At 50.3% G+C, this 21,088-nt stretch overlaps 1 pseudogene; it reads left to right on the forward strand.

Annotated features, from left to right (window-relative positions):
• Nucleotides 1-1,681: 1,681 nt before the first annotated feature.
• Nucleotides 1,682-18,918, forward strand: LOC147111615 (uncharacterized; annotated as a pseudogene).
• Nucleotides 18,919-21,088: the final 2,170 nt, after the last annotated feature.

The following is a 21,088-nucleotide window of genomic DNA, read 5'->3' on the forward strand; positions in this document are numbered from 1 at the left end:
AGTGTGAAGCCCTGATCTTGTCTGCACTGCCTCCCATGATGGACTGGCCCTGACAGTGTGAAGCCCTGATCTTGTCTGCACTGCCTCCCATGGTGGACTAGCCCTGACAGTGTGAAGCCCTGATCTTGTCTGCACTGCCTCCCATGGTGGACTAGCCCTGACAGTGTGAAGCCCTGATCTTGGCTGCACAGCCTCCCATGGTCGAATAGCTTGTACAGTGTGTAAAGTGCTGAATGTGCAAGTGATTTTCATGACAGTCCCATAGCTGCTGGATGAGGGCTGGGCATTAGGGCTTTCAGGTCCCTTTGCCCATAAACTGAGGTGCACATGCAGGGATGAGGAGGACACTGGAAAGGGTACTCACCCTGACAACCCGAGTGAGGTCGTTGAACTTTTTCCGGCATTGCACAGGAGTCCTGGCAACCACGCTGTTGGAGGTCACCCTGTTTGACACCTCCCTCCAGGCTTTCCGATAGGTGCTGGGCAGCGGCCTCCTGCCACCTTCAGGGAACAGAACATGGCGCCTGCGCTCCACTCCGCCAACCAGCACCCTCAGGTCGCCCTCGCTGAAGCGCTGCGCTCTCTCCCTGGCCTTCTCCATAGCCCTGGGCGTTGCACAGATGAAGCAGAAGTGGTCAGGCCTAGCTTCAGGGCTGCAGTGTGCAGGGCGTGGTAGGCAAACAAATCCACCCTCCCCCTTTAAGAGCTGACCAGCGCCAGAGTGCCTGCCGTCAATCAGCAACTCGCCGCACCTGCGCTGCGCCTGCCCTCGGGGGTATCGCCCCGGGCCGCCGGCTTAGCGCCTAATGATAGTCGTGCATCGCCTGTTTTAGCGCAGCAGCAACCTCTTGGGGCGATGCCACTGAATATCGGCGAAGGTGGCGCGAACTTGAGCCGGGCGCAAACTTTAGCGGCCGCCCGACTGTAGCGCCCCAAACGTGGCTATACTGAATTTCTAGGCCTTAGTGTTTTGTGGCTCAGGTCCTGCAGTTTCCCCCGTGAGTCCGTGGATCCCGTGCCTCAGGACGATTGGTGCAGTGCGTCTGTCGTCAAGCTGAGGGATATTCCAGCAGTCAGTCTACAACTAGCAGTAACGGAACCCAACAGCAGCCAATAATTGACCCACAGCTCCTTTTGGGGTTCCGTTTGTGCTACCCATGCATTTAACATTTAATCTTAACATTAACACTTCTCTCCAGTTTGAAAAACAACCGTTCACCACTACTCTTTGCTTTCTGTCCCTTAGCCAATATCATATCCACGCTACCACTGTCCCTTTAATCCCATGGGCTAATATTTTGCTAACAATTCTATTATGTGGTACATTGTCAAACACCGTTTGAAAGTCCATATACACATCAACCGCACTACTCTCATCAACCCTCTCCGTTAATTCATCAAAGAACTCCATCAATTAGTCAAACACAATTTGCCTTTAACAAATCCATGCTAACTTTTATTTATTAGACCATACATTTCCAAATGCCAATTAATTTTGTCCTGGATTATTGTTTCTAAACGTTTCCCCACCACTGACTTTAAGCTGACTGGCCTGTGGTTGCCAGGTTTATTCCTCTGCCTTTTTTTAGACAGGGGTGTAATATTTGCAAAAGGATGCTGTAGCATAATGGTTACGTTACTGGACTGGTAATTCAGAGGCCTGAAATTATAATCCTGATACCTTGCCATGGGCTGCGAGGCCATTGACCTACAACATGACCAAGAACAGGCTGTGTGTCACCTCGCACCAGCTTGTGCATACCCGCCACATCCTGGTTCGGAATATTTACCTTTCTACGTCTGGAGACGATGACTCGACCAGGATGAGTTGCAGAAGGTGGAGGAGTTGGTCAAGCTGCAACCCGGGAACAAACAACAACAACCACTTGTATTTATGTAGCGCCTTTAACATAGTAAAACTTCACAGGAGCGTTATCAAACACAATTTGACACTGAGCCACATAAGAACATATTAGGGCAGATGACCAAAAGTTTAGTTAAGGAGCATCTTAAAGGAGGAAAAAGAGGCAGAGAGGCAGAGAGGTTTAGGTAGGGAATTCCAGAGCTTAGGGCCTTGGCAGCTGAAGTCACGGCCACCAATGGTGGAGTGATTAAAATCAGGGGTGCTCAGGAGGCCAGAATTGGAGGAGTGCAGATATTTTGGAGGGTTGTAGGGCTGGAGGAGGTTACAGAGATAGGGAAGGACAAGGCCATGGAGGGAATTGAAAACAAGGATGAGAATTTTGAAATCGAGGCGTTGCTTAACTGGGAGCCAATGTAGGTCAGCGAGCACAGTCACAAAGGATGTTGTAGGGGGTTTCTCTTGCTCTTTCTGGTCTCCTGCCAGGCTTCGTGCAATAATTACCCTTGAGTGGTTCGACCCACTCCCCCCTACGGTTCTAGACCTTGGACTTAGGTGCAGAGAACAGTAGTGCAGAGAAAGAACTCAATAGACCAGGTTGAATAGCACGAAATGGATGCTTTTATTTTTAAACAGTTTGAAGCATTACAAAATACATATCATAGGCACAGATTAAAGTTACTACAATCATGCACAAATTTATGAACTTGACTCTATGGAAATGGGGAACACACGGCACATCGAAAAAGGGGAAACACATTACGATTTCCCTTAACTCCCTCCCCTATACCTAAACTAAGTTTCGACCTGGGGAACTTGGGTTCATGCTCACCACTCTCGAAATCGCGAGAAAGGGGGGGTTCGCAGCCTTTTTGGCACCGCTTTCCGTCGTCACGTGGATTTGGAAACTTCTGGCGCAGTCGATATTCTCTCCTCCCTCGAGGCGGTGGGGTAGACCCAGCCTCGATGAGCGCTCGTTAAGGTTGAGATCCACCAAGTCAATTTGGGTTCATGGAGCAGACCCAGATGCAGGCTATGCACTTGGGAGAATCTTGTGGCATCGATCGCCGGTTCTCCAGAGGGTTTCTTCTCCGTCGGCCTGGGTCGTCGATGATCTCCCGACCCCAGTACCCGGGCCACCCTCGTCGTCTTCTCGTCGTGGCCGAGCCTTGTTTGGCTGAACACCGACCACGTTGTCCTTTTACCGAAACCGTCCGTCTTTAAAAAGACGAAAACGTTTTCATCGATCTGCCGAAGTGGAAGAGGCGCCGATCCGGGCACCGTCCGCCCTTCGTTCGTTCCTCGTAGAAGAAAGTTCTTGAAGAAAATGGAAGCCTGAAGTCGCCCAACAAGAAAGCCGTGGCAGTGAAGAAGAAGTTGTTCAAGTAACCCGGAGTCCGAAGTTTTTTAGATGGACTTTCAATCCATAGTTATACTCTTTTGGGACAGTCTTATCTCCCGCCAAATCATAGTCCTGTCTTTGTATTAATTTTGGCGGGCAGAAATCTCTGCAGGGGCGCTTTGTCTTGTAACGGAGCCGGTGATAACTTAAACTGGCCTTCCTGGCCGATAATGTCTTTCAATGTCTTTTGCATTGTCACCGTGGCTCGGTTCGCATATTGATCGGTCCGGACATTTTCCTTGATGGCTGCTAAACGGTTTTTCCTTTGTACGATAAATGGGTATAAGTGTTTTTACATTGTCCGCCCATATCTTGATGGGCCCCATCCTGTACTTATAATCCATTGAATATGTATGCTGTTGCTCTGAGTTTCGGTTCCCAGAGATTGGCTTTCGTGGGCTCACTGTCTTCAATCCACAAGCCTGTCTGGCTTGCAGTAACAGAAATAAAATGGTTCATAAACTGATCACGGGGCCTGGCGGCCATTTTGTATGCCCTTTTATCAAAGGTTTTTCTGTGCAAGCTTACTTTGGTCAATAAACAGTCTTAATTTTTATCCAGTTTTCTTGCGTGATTTTTGCTGAAAATTGCGAATCTTACAGGCCCCCCTGTGATACTGATAGCTTGCTTAAAGTATCAATAATCCTTGATGAGCAAATTTTCCCTGATTCCCCACATCCAAACATTCCTGGCACTTAACTATCTATGCCCCTCACGACACATGCAGTTCCCATTTCCGGAGAAAAATGAAAATTACCTCATGCACATTTGGAATCATAGACAGCAAATCTTAAACTATAACACCTTCACCTGTCAGATGGGCAGGGGTTGATACCCTTTTGCGCCATCTGCATGCATCTTTTATTAATCCAAAAAAACTTAAGAACAACTAATAACATGACAATACTTATTTCCTTATAACCCAAAACAATCAAAAAAAAAAAAAAAATTTTTTTTTTTTAAATGGAGGGACGCTTAATCTTATACTAGCAGCTTAGAGTGGGGTATCTGCTTCCCCCATCTGCACATAGCGTTCTCTCCATTCTCCTGTGTTCTCGTGCCTCTGGAGGCGTTTGCCTCTTTTGCAATGCACGAAGAGCAAAAATATCACAATCAAAACCTGACATACTACTAGGATATGGGATGCTATTCTAATCCAGGCGGGGACCTCTATGTTGGTGAACAAGTCCCACCATGGTGGGATGGTTATATCCAATATGTCTTTTCCTATCTCTAAAGTCTTCTGCTCCAGTGTATAGAAATGTTTCTGCGAAACTATAACGGCTTTTAAAACCTTGGTGAGGTGTTCGGGAAGAGGGGGAATGACATAACCAAAATGCGCGACAAATCGTTGTAAGTCTGTGAAATTCTCTTTGATAGTGATGTGTACAGTGGAGGGCGCAGGAATGGGAACAATTCGTTGTTGTGCCACTTGAACCTCGGCCCTGGGTTTGAAACAGAAACTGCTATCACCGACCGAACACCACTCGTGTTGTCCATATCGGTACTGAGGCGCTGCAGTGGTGACGCAGTATGTCCCACCCCCGATATATGCTACCTGTGGGGGCACATGGTCCTCTGCCATTGCCTCCATGGTGCAATTCACCGGCTTCGCGCTAGCGGTTCTGAACCCGCACTGTGGTTTCAAAAAGGCATTCAAGTGCTGGGGACACAGGATGATGTGTGCTCCCCGGCTCCGACATCCCGAGAGGTCGGTGCCTGTCATCGTACGCTCCCATCTGATGACGTAAGGCGGGACCACTGCGTAACGAATGTGTGCGCCCCCCTGAATGACTCCAATGTTCTCTACTCTGTATACCGGGGCGGGCTTTGCTGCGGGACCCAACACCGGCATTCTTACTACTATTCCCATAATAGTGTGATTCGAATGTCCGCAGTCCACTGGAACTGGGTATGCTTCTGCGGCTAGTCTGAGCTGGCACGGGCTTAATGCATTCTCAAAAGGGTGGAGTGCTTGCAAGTGCTTGTTGCTGATCCAGGACGGGACCAAACCCTGTTTTAAATCCTCAAGATTACTGCGGCCCTCGCCCAATAACCACGCCCCGTACAGCACACAGGCCTCGTTTTGCGCAGCTTGATCGGACGCATTCCGATCCTCCTTAATGAGTGCATTTACCGTTCTCGCGTGTTTCTCCAGCTCAGCAATTATGTCCTTAAAGTGTAGTGTCATGGCCTGGTCCTCATGCAACTCAGAACCCACGACCTTGTTTTCGTCTGTCAATATGTTCCTTAACTGGGCTTTTAAACCGTTGATCTGTGTCTGCAGTTCCACGTTATCTAGAGCGTTGACAACAGATGTCCCGGTATTAAAAGCAGTGAATATGTCATTTACAGTACCCCTTCTTTGCCTCCCGACTCGATCCAAAACTTCTGGCGGTGTGGTGTATAATTTGTCTCTGTCGATGTCGGCAAAATCAAATTCGTAAAATTGTCTAAACATACTGGTTAACAGGACCTGGTATAATTGTTCCGTTTCTTTGGGACACCACTCCGGCAATCTTACCTCAGTGAGATTTAAAATCACTGAGGCCACCGCGTAGTGTACCCCTTGGTACAGCACCTGACCGGTGGGTACCAATACTAAACCGTTCCCGGGTCCCCTGGTGGTGGTTGGGCACCCTCCTTTCTGGGCTAGTGCTACCGGAAGCGTGGGCAGGGGCTTGCGTGGGCGGGTGATGAGTTCAGTGGCGTTCACCGGAATAGGGGAGTATGGGGCTCCGCACGCTCGAGTGCTAACATCCCATCTCATCCCCTTCCCTTCATCCTGCCACTGCCTCTGGAAGAAGATGGACACGCCCTTGGGGCAGACGCGTCTCGAACCCCACATACAGACATATATTCCCTCATCCGGTTCCCACCATTTGTCCCAACACACACGTAATTGTCCGTGAGTTCCCGTAATAGTCCGATGGGTATTATTACCCAGTCGCTCCCACTCGACCGTAGAGTTTCTCATGTCCTTTCCCAGCTTTCGTAGCCACCACCATCGCCTTGGTGGTACGTTCCCATTGCACACCAGACAAATCCTCTTTCCCACGGTGACGCTGACTCTGGGCGCTAGGATCCTCACTCGAGGGCACGTTAATGAAGTCTCTTGGTAGGCAAAACCGAAATTGCTGGAATATTCCGTAGAATTCGTTCCCAGCCAACCTGGCCATCTCCCTTGGTGGAAGTAGGTGGCGGTTTCCTCTACCTCTCGCTCCCCCGTCCCATCCGTTGCGATGGGGGCCGTGTCCCCGGAGCACCCGAAAATGATGACGTCCTTGGTGCGGCCTCGGTAGGCCCACCCGCACCCGATCGCCATGAACGCGACGACAATCCTTTCCATCGTATCCCAGGTTTCTGTAACCAACAAAATGATGTAGCCGGGCTCCCGATAGGTGCTGGCCTAAATTAATTGGACGCGCGGGTTCCTGGACCCCGCTCCCTAACAAACACACATACCGGGCAGACTTCAAAATTGTACTCTTAACACCATATACTTTACATTCCTTAAACTATGACCATAATTACCTATCTTAACTTATGTACAGCGCCGCCCTCCGTGGGGCGGCTTTCCGAATCCCTGTGAGGTCTGTCGTGTGCCACACCCTGCGGTGGGGCTGCATTGATCTTTGGCCTTGATCCCCCGCAGCCTGTCGCTGCTGAACGGGGATCATGTCTTCCTGGGGCTGCTTTAAACCGTGGTTGGGGAGGATGGGGAGAATCTGGCCAAAATTTTCTGGGCTGGGGCGCTCGAGCTGACCTACGAGGGGCTGCTTTGGGTTGGGCTCCCGGGGCCGATGGACCTGGGGTCGTGACTGTTACCGTCACAGCCTGTGGTTCCTCCACAGCTGCCGGCTCCAGCTCCCCTTCCTCAGGCTCCGCCCCCCCGGGGTCGGGATCTGTGGCTTCCGACTCCACCTCACCTGCCCCTACAGGTAACGAGTCTTCACCCCCACTCCCTACCTCCCCCAAGCTTGAGTCGAGGGCGGGACTGCCGTCCTCTGACTCTTCCTCCTCCGTGATTGGGTCTAAAGCGAGGTTGAGCTGTTCGGGCTCTCCCCTGCCTAAATCCCATTCAAAAGATGAGACCTCCCACTCCAATGGGATGGCCTCTCCCTTCACGCAGGCTACTGCTCCAGCCTGTGTGGTCTGTGACTCTGTTACAGGCTGAGGATCTTTGTTCTCAGACCTGGTCCCCTTTGGTGGCCCTGGTGTACCCGGTTTAAACAGTTTACACTGGTTGATGTGAAACCATTTGGTACGTCGGGGCGTCTTCACTGCATAAACCATGGGGCTGGCTTTGTCTACAATGCTGTATGGCCCCATGTACAGTGGTTCAAAACTCCCTACCCTGGCGTAGTTTCGGACCATGACCTGGTCCCCGACTACCCACTCTTGTTGTTTCCGAGGTTCCAACAACAGTTTATTTCCCTGGTGCTGTCTTCCCATGTTCCCAGCCGCCTGCCCATAAATCTGTCTCAGGCGCTCCAAGAGGGTTTGGGCGAATTTGTCCCGTTTCACCTCTCGGAGCTGGCCCTCAGTGAGCACCGGGGCTAGCACATGGGTGGGTGTTCGCATGATCCTTCCAGTCATTAACTCGTGCGGGGAATACCCCGTGCTTTTGGACTGGCTGGCTCGGATCCCCATGAGGACTAAAGGCAGGACCTCCGCCCATTTCTGGGGCGAGCCCATTGTCTCTTTCCTCAGCTTTTCCTTGAGGGTCCGATTCATACGCTCAACAATCCCGGATGACTGGGGATTGTATGCTACGTGCCACTTTCCCTCAATGCCCAAGAGCCTGAGGGCGTTCTGCATTACTTGACCGGTGAACTGACTCCCTTGGTCGGACTCTACAAAACGGGGGAGTCCCCACCGTGAGAACACTTCCCGAATCAAGATCTTAGCAGTACCCAGTGCCGTAGCTGTTCTGCACGGGAAGGCTTCTACCCATTTGGTGAACACATCTACCAGGACAAGGCAGTACTTATAGCCTCCCTGGGCGGCGGGCAGGGGCCCTATGTAGTCGACCTGAATCGACTGCCATGGTCCCTCTACCCTCCTGATGTGCCCCATGGGCACCTTCCTTTTGTGGGGGTCTGGGTTGTTAGCAGCACACACAAGACAGCTTGCGCAGAACTCGCGGACATCGTCCCGAAGTCCCGGCCACCATCCCGCCTGTTCCACCCGTTGCCAGGTGACCTCAGGTCCGGGGTGTCCCGCTCCTGGACCCTCGTGGGCCAATTGCAGGAATTCCCTTCGGTGCTGCTGCGGCACAACCCACTGCTCCTTTCGGAACAGCATACCTTCCTTGACTGTGAGGGCTGCCGTACTGTACGGACCTTCTACCTGTTTGCCCTCTGTGATGGCTTTTAGGACTGCTTTTAGGGCGGGATCCAGGGTTTGGACGGTCTTTAGGTCTGGGGGCGGTGTCACCCCTGTGTTCCCGGGAATTCCCTCCCTGCCTTGGATCGCCGCCACGGGTCCGGGTTCGTATGGGTCCCAGAGAATGCCGCTGCGGGCACCCTCCCTGGCTAGCGCATCCGCCTGCTGGTTGCCCTGACTGCGGGGTTCTGTAATGGAGTGAGCCTTCACCTTATGGATGAACACCTCTCCTTTCTCCCCCACAGCTGCTAGGATCTTCTCCAGCAAGGGCTTAACTGTTAAAGGCCGCCCGTCCGCGGAGGTGTACCCGCGTCGGGACCAGATGGCGAGGTACTCCGTACACGAATTGCACGTGAACATGCTGTCTGAGCAAATCGTGTATGGGGTTGGGAAAATCTCGGGGTGGGTAACCACGTACGCCACCGCGGACAGTTCAGCCTGCTGCGCGCTCATAGTGCTGGGGAGCTTAATTGCCAGGGCAATGTTTGCCGCAGGGTCATAAACTCCACACCCTGTGAGTCGCTTGCCGTCAGCTACAGTGCTAGAACCGTCTACGTAGATCTCGCGGCCCGTGGGATGTATCCCGGCCCGTAAACCTATGTTAACTTCCCATACCCCTTCTACGGAACATTGATGGGCTGTCCCGGGATATGCCATATTGGCTGCGAGCCTTGGCGCGCAGAGGCCTTTAACTTTGAGATCCATCTGGGAAAGGAGGAGGGTCCAGCGCGCAATCCGAGCGCTGCTTACGGTCCCATCCTTAATCCTCCCGTCCAGAAGCATCTTCGTGGGGGTGTGATGGGTGAGGAGCGTAATGGGAGAGGTCCCTGTGAAGATCACTGATCTGTTCACAGCCCAATGCGTGGCCAGGAGATGCCGTTCGCAATTGGAGAAACTCCTCTCCACATCCGTGAGCACCCTGGAGGAATAAACTACTGGTCTTAGCTTGCCGTGCCGCTCTTGGAGCAGTACTGCGCTCAGGCTGTCCCCACTAGCGGCTACCTCCAGAAAGAACTCCTCTCCCCCATCTATGGCCCCTAGGGCTGGCGCGGTCTGCAGATCTCTTTTCAACTTCTCGAATGCTGCCTGGCACCCCTCGTCCCAAGACCACTCGACTCCCTTGTGTAAGAGTCGAAGTAGCGGGGCCGCTGTGGCAGCATAGTCCTCGATGAAATCTCTGCAGTACCCGGTCAATCCCAAAAAGGACCTTACACCCGTTACTGTGTTGGGAATCGGCAGATCTTGTATAGATTCCCGTCTGGCCTTATCTATGGCTCTTTCCCCAGCGCGGATGGCCAGACCCAGGAATTTAACTTCCTGCTGGCCGATCTGCGCTTTCTTTGGGTTTACTTTGAAACCCTTCCTTTCTAACAGTTCCAACAATTCGGCTAACAGTGGGCCGTGCTGCTCCCTTGTATCTGTGAACAGGAGTAAGTCGTCCACATACTGCACTATCTGGTTGGGCTGGCTGAACTCTTTCAAACTCCCCGCCATACGCTGATGGAAAATGCTGGGGCTGTTGTGAAAACCCTGTGGTAAGCAGTTCCAGGTGTACTGTTGCCCTTTGAAAGTAAAGGCAAACTTGTACTGGTCCTCCCGCCGCAGCGGAATGGACCAAAAACCGTTCGAGATGTCCAGCACCGTGAATGTGGTCGCCGATGCTGGAATACTCCCTATTAAGTCTGCAACTGCTGCTACCGTGGGCGCGCAGGCTGGGATATTACTATTGAGGACTCTATAGTCCACCGTGGCTCTCCACGAATTGTCCGGTTTCTTTACCGGCCATAATGGGGAGTTCACGTGGGTGGCTATCGCCCTCAATACGCCCTGCTGTACCAATGAAGATATTGCTGTCTCCATGTCGGGTTCTGCCTCCTTGGGGAAATTATACTGCTTTTGGGGTCGGATCATGGGGTCCCCGTCTACGCTGACTTCGAACCCAGTGACTCTCCCGCAGTCGTGCTTGTGGGTGGCGAACGCGGTCAGATTTTCTGACACACGCGCCTGCAAGTCCGTTGGGACGTTTGTTATCATGAGCTCGAGATCGTAACCTCCTGATGGCTTCATAGTGCACAGGGCCCCCTTTTCTTCCTTCCCCGGGATTACGACTACCTTACCTAAACCGCCCTCGGCTCCCCAGAGACAGTGATTTCTCAGGTCCACGAGGATCCCGTGTTCCACCAAGAAATCAGCCCCGAGGATGCCTTTCCCCCCCCCCTCTTTCCACTTCAATAGGATGCACGTCCATGTGGTGTGGAGCGCTCCCAACTGAATGGAGAGCGGGAGGGAGTGCGCGCCAGCCTGTGCTCTACCCGTGAAACCCGCTACTAAATATGGAGCCTGGGCGGACAGAGGTGAGGCAAAAGGTTTGTCCGTGTGGATCAAGGTACACGAAGCTCCCGTATCCAACAGGTAACTACCCCTTTGTTTCTCCACCTCCATCTCCACCACAGGTCTTCTCCAAGCGTCATAGCGGAGCGGACACAAGTAGATGGGCTGCGCGGGCGTCAGTCATTTAGGTGTTTCGGCTGGGGTCTCGGGGGCGATAGGGCTGTTAGCAACCGCTACCTTCCCCTGCCAGGTCATCAGAGACCGCATAGTCTCCAAGACTGACTCGATCGCAGCGGGGTCCACAACCGCACCACCCCCTTCATTCGGGGCAAAAGCTACGGTTGGGTTCTGGACTGGTGTTGGGGCAGCGGCCTGCACTTGTGGTTGTGCTGGTGTTGGGGAAACTCTCGGGCCATTGGCGACTCGGGCTTGGGCTCGATCTTGGGCTGCGGCGAACTCTCTCTCCCTCTTATCCTTCCAAGGATTCCTACAGTCCTTGCGCCAATGACCCTCCTTCCCACACCCGTAACAACTGCTATTTGCTTGGGGATGGCGATTTCCCTCCTGACGCCATTCCTTTTTAGCAGAGGCTGCGGGTCTCACCTCATGCACCTTTCCTTTCACAACAGGCGTTTTCTTGCCCTTGTTGTTTCTATAACTGATCGTGAGCTGATCTAGTACTACTTCCTCCGTGGAGCGGGCGTTAGTGGGGTCAAACCATGCTTTGGCCTGTTCCTTCACTACTGGCAGGCAACCTGCTACCAGGCACCGAAGCCAGTGAGCCCTTTGTTCGCCATCCAGCCCGGCCCGGGCCGGCCCGCCCGGGCAGCTGCGCCGATACACTGGCCACAACCTGTCGGCGAAAACCCGTGGGGGTTCTCCCTCTAGCTGCACTGTCTTTTCTAAACGGAGGAACGGAGTTCCGTCCCCCTCTCCCATGATCTCCAGAATCTCATCCCGTAGCAACTCATAGTCCCTGTGCCCTCTCTTGCTCTCGTCAGGGAGACACTGGAGGAGCGAACTGTCCAGGGAGAACAGCAGCATTTTAGACTGTTCAACCCCGTCGCAGTCATTGACTGCTGCGGTCTGCTCCACGTCCCTGAAATGCACGGAGGGATCTCCTGACTCGGAGAGTTTTGGGATGTGACTTATCATCTCTCTTAGCTGTCGTGCGCTATGAGGCATTATGATCTGACTCTCAAGGGGTCCGTCATCGCCATTTTCTTCATTTGGACCGATCCTCCGGTGTCTCGTTGGACACATTGGCGCCGACCCCGACTCTACTGTCTGGGGTTGCTCTACCTCAGGGCTCTTTTCCTCTACCGTCTCCGTCTCCTGTCCCGGAGTCCAAGACTCCTCATAGGCAGGAGGCGCAGAAGGTTCGGGGGTTGGTACCCCAACTGCCTCTTGTGGAATCGGTCTTTTGGATTCCTTGGCTAGCAACAGCTGACTCGCTGGTGGATTTATGAGCCACACCAACCCGTTTGCCTTCGCTAGGGCCTTTCTCAGGTCCTCTAGCTCCCGGCGGCAAGTGCTGTGGTCGGTGTTCTCAGATCTATCCTCCATGGCCATTTTATATGCTGCCCTGGCTCCCAGGAGCTTTTCCTCTTGGGCATCTACTTGTTTGGCTAGACGGGAACACCTCTCTCTCATTCTACCTTCACTGGCCTTGGCCTCCACGACCTGACATTTTAAATATTCTACCCGGGTTTCGTGGCAGCGAATTACAGAGCGGCGTTCCTGGTTCAGCGCGTCAAGCGATTCAATCAGTTTTTGACCTCCCGCAACCTTTTCCTCCACGCCTTTAAGCAAGCCGTTGATCTGGACTGTCTGTGCTGCAACTACCTGGTCCAAAAGCTGGACTTGCTTCTTGTAGCACATCAGCCAGACCGCCTTTTCTACAGATTTCTTATGCTCTCTACCTGCTGTCCACTTGATGGCTGCGTCTAGCGGGCGCCTATCCCTTAGTAGATCAGATATCCATTGTTTTGTGAGGTTGACTTTTCCGAAAACATAATCTGCTATTCTTTCATCCATCACATTTCGTCTATTCAGATCTTGATCTAACACACTACTTTCCTGCTGCCAAGGTCCTGCCACGGTCGCCATTTCTGTAAGGGGGTTTCTCTTGCTCTTTCTGGTCTCCTGCCAGGCTTCGTGCAATAATTACCCTTGAGTGGTTCGACCCACTCCCCCCTACGGTTCTAGACCTTGGACTTAGGTGCAGAGAACAGTAGTGCAGAGAAAGAACTCAATAGACCAGGTTGAATAGCACGAAATGGATGCTTTTATTTTTAAACAGTTTGAAGCATTACAAAATACATATCATAGGCACAGATTAAAGTTACTACAATCATGCACAAATTTATGAACTTGACTCTATGGAAATGGGGAACACACGGCACATCGAAAAAGGGGAAACACATTACGATTTCCCTTAACTCCCTCCCCTATACCTAAACTAAGTTTCGACCTGGGGAACTTGGGATCATGCTCACCACTCTCGAAATCGCGAGAAAGGGGGGGTTCGCAGCCTTTTTGGCACCGCTTTCCGTCGTCACGTGGATTTGGAAACTTCTGGCGCAGTCGATATTCTCTCCTCCCTCGAGGCGGTGGGGTAGACCCAGCCTCGATGAGCGCTCGTTAAGGTTGAGATCCACCAAGTCAATTTGGGTTCATGGAGCAGACCCAGATGCAGGCTATGCACTTGGGAGAATCTTGTGGCATCGATCGCCGGTTCTCCAGAGGGTTTCTTCTCCGTCGGCCTGGGTCGTCGATGATCTCCCGACCCCAGTACCCGGGCCACCCTCGTCGTCTTCTCGTCGTGGCCGAGCCTTGTTTGGCTGAACACCGACCACGTTGTCCTTTTACCGAAACCGTCTGTCTTTAAAAAGACGAAAACGTTTTCATCGATCTGCCGAAGTGGAAGAGGCGCCGATCCGGGCACCGTCCGCCCTTCGTTCGTTCCTCGTAGAAGAAAGTTCTTGAAGAAAATGGAAGCCTGAAGTCGCCCAACAAGAAAGCCGTGGCAGTGAAGAAGAAGTTGTTCAAGTAACCCGGAGTCCGAAGTTTTTTAGATGGACTTTCAATCCATAGTTATACTCTTTTGGGACAGTCTTATCTCCCGCCAAATCATAGTCCTGTCTTTGTATTAATTTTGGCGGGCAGAAATCTCTGCAGGGGCGCTTTGTCTTGTAACGGAGCCGGTGATAACTTAAACTGGCCTTCCTGGCCGATAATGTCTTTCAATGTCTTTTGCATTGTCACCGTGGCTCGGTTCGCATATTGATCGGTCCGGACATTTTCCTTGATGGCTGCTAAACGGTTTTTCCTTTGTACGATAAATGGGTATAAGTGTTTTTACATTGTCCGCCCATATCTTGATGGGCCCCATCCTGTACTTATAATCCATTGAATATGTATGCTGTTGCTCTGAGTTTCGGTTCCCAGAGATTGGCTTTCGTGGGCTCACTGTCTTCAATCCACAAGCCTGTCTGGCTTGCAGTAACAGAAATAAAATGGTTCATAAACTGATCACGGGGCCTGGCGGCCATTTTGTATGCCCTTTTATCAAAGGTTTTTCTGTGCAAGCTTACTTTGGTCAATAAACAGTCTTAATTTTTATCCAGTTTTCTTGCGTGATTTTTGCTGAAAATTGCGAATCTTACAATGTCCTTTGTGACTTTGATAAGGGCTGTTTCGGAAAGTAGCACAATCTATTCCGCTAGCCAGATATTTTGCAAAATACAGAGCTTAAATAGGGTGCACCTTCTGAAATTCCACTCACAGCAATTAAAGAGGAACATCAGATGTAAAAGCAGAGAACTATTAAACTCCATTCTCACTGGGGCATTTACCTGCCAAGTATCAAGGACGTTTTGATACGATCATCGCAAATGTCAATTCTGATTCCCTGGATTGTTCTCTACAGGTACAATCTGACTTGACATTCTCAGCTCACTTTTTCCTGCTTATTTTAGTGCAAATTATTAAACACTTAAGTCAGCATATCCATCTCTATATTTTTGTAGGTGTAGTGATAAAAAGCTTCTTCATTTTGAAAGTAAAAGGAAATTAATTCTCAAAGACATAAACAACTTTTTAAACAGATTCTTGAACATCAACCATTAATTAATCCGTAAAGCTTTAGAAGTTAACACACCTGTAAAATGGTGGATGGTGAGGGTGTCGGCACAGCAGTGGGAATGCCCATACTGATACTTCCACTATTTTCTTGGCTTCCACTTATATTCAGCGGCAATTCAGCAAGGTAGTAATGCTGCATGACATTAGAAATATAAAGACATGACTCGAAGCAAGTGATGACAGCGTGAATGTACTTTGTGATACTTTGGAAAAGATTGAGCGGAACAGGGCGACGGTGTGTGTTAGCCTACAAGCGAAGGACATCCAGTTCATTGCATTCATGAGACCAGCAATGAAGTCCCATCTCAAGGCCGTTCCTGAGCTGCTGTTTATTGATCCTCTGCATAAGGTTATGGTACAGGACAATCTTGGCAGGAGCAGGGTTGTGTTCTATGCCATGGCGAGGCATAGGAACATAGGAACTCGAGTAGGCCATTTAGCCCCTCAAGCCTGTTCCACCATTCAATGAGATCATGGCTAATCTGCGACCTAACACCATATTGCTCCATATCCCTTAATACCTTTGGTTAACTCTCTAGTTCTAGACTCCCCAACCAGTGGAAATAGTTTCTCTCTATCTACCTTATCTGTTCCCCTTAATATCCTGAAACCTTTGATCAGATCACCCCTTAACCTTCTAAATTCAAGGGAATACAACCCTAGTTTGTGTAATTACTCCTCGTAATTTAACTCCTGGAGTCCAGGTATCATTCTGGTAAACCTACGCTGCACTCCCTCCAAGGCCAATATATCCTTCCTAAGGTGGGGTGCCCAGAACTGGTCATAGTGCTCCAGGTGTGGTCTAACCAGGGTTTTGTATAGCTGCTGTATAACTTCTACCCCCTTGTATTCTAGTCCTCTAGATAAAGGCCAGCATTCCATTAACCTTTCTGATTATTTTCTGTACCTGTTCATAACATTTTAATGATCTATGTACCTGGACCCGCAGGTCTCTTTGGACCTCCACTGTTTTTAGCTTTTTACCATTTAGAAAGTACCCTGTTCTATCCTTTTTAGGTCCAAGGTGGATGACCTCACGTTTGCCTACATTGAAATCTATTTGCCACAGTTGCCCATTCAATTAATCTATCAATATTCCTTTGTAATTTTATGCTTTCATCTACACTGCTTACGAGGCCGCCTATCTTTGTGTCATCGGCAAATTTGGATATATGACTTTCTATCCCATCATCTAAGTCATTAATAAATATAGTGGATATTTGAGGCTCCAACACAGATCCCTGCAGATACCACTAGTCACCTCCTGCCAATTAGAGTACCTATCCATTATCCCTACTCTCTGTCTCCTGCCTCTCAGCCAATTTCCTAACCAGGTCAATAATTTGCCCTCAATTCCATGGGCTTCAACCTTAGTTAACAGTCACTTATGAGGGACTTTATCAAATGCCTTCTGTAAGTCCATATAAATAACATCCATAGACATACCCCTATCCACTACTTTAGTCACCTCTTTAAAAAATTCAATCAGGTTTGTCAGACATGACCTACCTTTTACAAATCCATACTGGATCTCTCTAATCAGCTGAAAAATGTCAAGATGTTCAGTCACCCTATCCTTAATTATAGACTGTAGTAATTTCCCATCAACAGATGTTAGGCTAACTGGTATTTAAATACTGTGGCAACAAGAGCAGGTCAGAGGCTGGGTATTCTGCGGTGAGTGTCTCACCTCCTGACTCCCCAAAGCCTTTCCACCATCTACAAGGCACAAGTAAGGAGTGTGATGGAATACTCTCCACTTGCCTGGATGAGTGCAGCTCCAACAAACTCAAGAAGCTCGACACCATCCAGGACAAAGCAGCCCGCTTGATTGGCACCCACTCTACCACCTTAAACATCCACTCCCTCCACCACCGGCGTACCATGGCTGCAGTGTATACCATCTACAAGATGCACTGCAGCAACTCGCCAAGGCTTCTTTGGCAGCACCTCCCAAACCCATGACCTCTTCCACCTAGAAGGACAAGGGCAGCAGATGCATGGGAACACCACCACCTCCAAGTTCTCCTCCAAGTCACACACCATCCTGACTTAGAAGTATATCGCTGATCCTTCATCGTCGCTGGGTCAAAATCCTGGAACTCCCTACCTAACAGCATGGTGGGAGTACCTTCACCACATGGACTGCAGTGGTTTAAGAAGGTGGCTCACCACCACCTTCTCAAGGGCAATTAGGGATGGGCAATAAATGCTGGTCTTGCCAGCGACGCCCACATACCATAAAAACGAGTATAAAAAAAAATCCCTGGTTTCCCTCTCTCGCTATTCTTAAATAGCGGAGTGACATGCGCAATTTTCCAATCTAAAGGAATGGTTCCTGAATCGAGAGAACCTTGGAAGATTATAGTTAGGGCATCTGCAATATGCTCACCTACTTCTTTTAAAACTTTGCTGAATGAAATCGTTGGAGTGTTCGTTCAAATGATGGCATCCTTCAGGTGAAGACGGCAATCATGGATAAGGACATTAACAAAATCTATGCATTCAAGAAGCACCTCCCAGCTGTCACGATGTTACTCTGCCAGTTCAGTGACATAATGAACATGAGGAGGAAGATCTGCAGCTACATATTGGACCATCCTAGAAAGCAGCAATTATTTGACATCCGCAGGGATATGGTTCATGCAGACTCTGAGTAGAAAGTGAGAAAGTACATAGAAAGGATTGGGCAGCTTCACCCACTATTATACACTAGAGTTTAGAAGAATGAGAGGGGATCTCATTGAAACGTATAAAATTCTGACAAGGCTAGACAGACTGGATGCAGGGAGGATGTTTCCCCTGGCTGGGGAGCCTAGGACGAGGAGTCACAGTCTCAGGATACGGGGCAGGACATTTAGGACTGAGATGAGGAGAAATTTCTTCATTCAGACGGTGGTTTATCTGTGGAATTCTCTACCACAGAAGGCTGTGGAGGCCAAGTCACTGAATATATTTAAGAGATAGATAGATTTCTAGACACAAAAGGCATCAAGGGGTATGGGGAGAGAGGGGGAATATGGTATTAAAATAGAGGATCAGCCATGATCATATTGAATGGCGGAGCAGGCTCGAAGGGCTGAATGGCCTACTCCTACTCCTATTTTTCTATGTTTCTACTCCTGCAAGGTGCTGTAGAAGGAAATGTGGGCAGCATTTCCCTGAAGTACCATTCTGACTTTCAGGAATAACACGAATAATTGGATTGAGTCGGAGAATGCTGAGATAAAACACCTGCCCCACTCCTCCTCATCCTTGGAGAACTGTATTGAAGCGCTGGCCCTCCACAATGAGATCCTGGATGTGGAGCGCTCTTACGCCACATTCCTGCTGAAGACCTCTTTCAAGCATGTTGCAGAGCCGCCTGCAGATCTACTGTCATTGTATGCAGCATTCATCAATTACGCTGTGAAGCAGATGGAGGAAAATCATCGTAACCTGTATGCAGTGAGTGTAAAGCAGCAGGAAACGGACACAGTCACTGTGACTTCTGGTGACAAGGAGTACACATGATGGCCGAACTACCTGCAGCCGCACCTTCTGGATACAGCATTTGTTGCCCTGCGAACATGCTGTTATTGTGCAGAGGCATTTGGGTTTGTTTCTGGGTAGACTTTCCCATCACGACCATTAGCAATCTGCTGGAGTTGTTGTTACCAAAGCCCGGCCACAGCCCTGCACCAGCTGTAAGAAGCACTGTATAGCTGCAGACATCATACATTGGCTAAATTTTATCTTGACCAGCAAAGGAACAGAGATTTCCCTGCAAAGAGTGGACTGGCTTGAATGACAGATTCACAACTGGCAGCAAGGACTGGGATAAGAGATGGAATGTCTTCATGTAACTGCTGGACCAAGTAATGTATTACAGACTTTGCATGAAGTGGCTTTGAATGAAACAGGCCCCACTGCCTTTGGTAACTCTGCGCACTGCAACGAGGGTCGTGAGGACATCAGCATCATATCACCATCCCTGACTGACAATGCTGCATGCACCTGGTCTCCGGAGCACCTTGCCCATACAGCTGTCTACCTGCACACCAATCCACTTCCCTCACCCGAGCAGCCCTCTTCTCAATGGCCTGTCACGCTGGGAGAACCAGACACCTCACGGCCCAAAGTGGAAGTAAACAATGCCGCTTGCACTCAACCACCAGCTTCCTACAAATTCCGACACCTGGGGAGACAAATGCACAAATCCTCCCGAAGCTCCGAGGTTGTCAGCTGGTGGGCGTCAAACAACGAGGATGCCCGAAAACATCAAAGGCCAAGGGAGCATTCAGTGAGAAGAAACAGCGAGGAAAAAAAATGACACACTCGGCGGCTTCTGCCACATGAACGAGCCGCCCAGCCAGCGAGGCACGGAATCGATCATATCATGGCTGGAGTGTGAACCTAGATGCTCTCGCAGGTTTCACCTTTGCTGATTCCCACCTGGAGTGGATCCCCACACATTTCTGTGTGAATGGTGATCGTCATTGCCAATGAGGCAGTTGTGCCTCGGTTTATGCCTGCTGCCTCCAACATACCGTACGTGGAAAATGTAACTGAGGCCTGTTCATTCTCAGTGCAAAGAAATGTTGAATTAAACTTATCTGTGTTGTGAAAGGAAATAAAATAATTTAATTTTGATAATAAAGTATGGTGGGGATTGTCATTCTGATAAGAACGTATATCTTTCTCCTCCAGTGAGCAGCTCCATCCCATTCCATTGTGCTTGACTCTTAACTGCCCTCTGAAATAGCCCAGCAAGCCACTCAGTTGTAAAAAACCACTGCGCAAAACAATAAGAATAAAACCAGACGGACCACCTGGCATCGACCGCGGCACCGGCTACTGACATGACAACGGCACACCCAGCCCATTCGACCCTGCAAAATCCTCCTCACCAACATCTGGGGACTTGTGCCAAAATTGGGAGAGCTGTCCCACAGACTAGTCAAGCAACAGCCTGACATAGTCATACTCACAGAATCATACCTTTCAGCCAATGTCCCAAACTCCTCCATCACCATCCCTGGGTATGTCTGGTCCCATCGGCAGAACAGACCCACCAGGGGTGGTGGCACAGTGGTATACAGTCGAGAAGGAGTGGCCCTGGGAGACCTCAACATTGACTCTGGACCCCATGAAGTCTCATGGCTTCAGGTCAAGCATGGGCAAGGAAATCTCCTGCTGATTACCACCTATTGCCCTCCCTCAGCTGATGAATCAGTACTCCTCCATGCTGAACACCACTTGGAAGAAGCACTGAGAGTAGCAAGGGCACAGAATGTACTCTGGGTGGGGGACTTCAATGTCCATCACTAAGAGTGGCTCGGTAGCACCACTACTGACCGAGATGGCCGAGTCCTGAAGGACATAGCTGCCAGTCTGGGCCTGCGACAGGTGGTGAGAGAACCAACACGAGGGAAAAACCCACTTGACCTCGCCCTCACCAATCTACCTGTCGCAGATGCATCTGTCCATGACAGCACTGGCAGTAGTGACCACCGCACAGTCATTGTGGAGATGAAGTCCCATCTTCTCACTGAGGACACCCTCCATCATGTTGTGTGGCACTACCACCCTGCTAAATGGGATAGATTCAGAACAGAACTAACAGGTCAAAACTGGGCATCCATAAGGCGCTGTGAGCCATCAGCAGCAGCAGAATTGTATTCTGCCACAATCTGTAACCTCACGGCCTGGCATATCCCTCACTCGACCATTACCATCAAGCCAGGGGACCAACCCTGGTACAATAAGGAGTGTAGAAGAGCATGCCAGGAGCAGCACCAGGCGTACCTAAAAATGAGGTGCCAACTTGGGAAAGCTGCGACACAGGACTACATGCATGCTAAAAAGTGGAAGCAGCATGCTATAGACAGGGCTAAGCGATCCTACAATCAACGGATCAGATCAAAGCTCTGCAGTGCTGCCACATCCAGTCGTGAATGGTGGTGGACCATCAAACAACT

This window comes from Somniosus microcephalus, chromosome 10, assembly GCF_052327205.1.
Source record: "Somniosus microcephalus isolate GS21.2 chromosome 10, FLI_Smic_1.0, whole genome shotgun sequence".
Lineage (NCBI taxonomy): Eukaryota > Metazoa > Chordata > Chondrichthyes > Squaliformes > Somniosidae > Somniosus > Somniosus microcephalus.